Genomic DNA, 479 nt, shown 5'->3' with positions numbered 1-479 from the left:
CAGTTGTCCCACAAATTAAATTAAAACAAAAGTGAAAAGTAAAATTGCTCGACAGAATACGTTAAATAAACAAGTAAATAAGCCTACAACCGGCTAAACTAGGCTATCATTGAGGCTAGAATTGGCACATAAACTTTATTGCCCTGGAGCAAACTGAATTTAGCCTGCTGACAGCACTATACAAAAGTATAATTATAGCTGTAAAATAGGCTACATGTCCCTTCATGCTCAAAGTTTAATACACAGGTGTTCGTATTCAATAATAAATAAATAAATAGATATATTTAAGATGGCCATTTAACGACGGCATATTCTTTTTTTCTTTCCCTCATCATTCAAATGACTGGTTTCAACATTACCTTATTTTTCTACAAGTTTTAAAACATGCCGCAGCAGACTTTAGACTACAAGTTCTAAAGACGCTTTACTATTAAAGGAAAACGTATATTCTGGTCCTATCTTGTGGATAAAAAAATATA

The sequence above is a fragment of the Engraulis encrasicolus genome, chromosome 8, assembly GCF_034702125.1.
Source record: "Engraulis encrasicolus isolate BLACKSEA-1 chromosome 8, IST_EnEncr_1.0, whole genome shotgun sequence".
Taxonomy (NCBI): Eukaryota; Metazoa; Chordata; class Actinopteri; order Clupeiformes; family Engraulidae; genus Engraulis; species Engraulis encrasicolus.
This window is presented reverse-complemented; position numbering follows the sequence as displayed.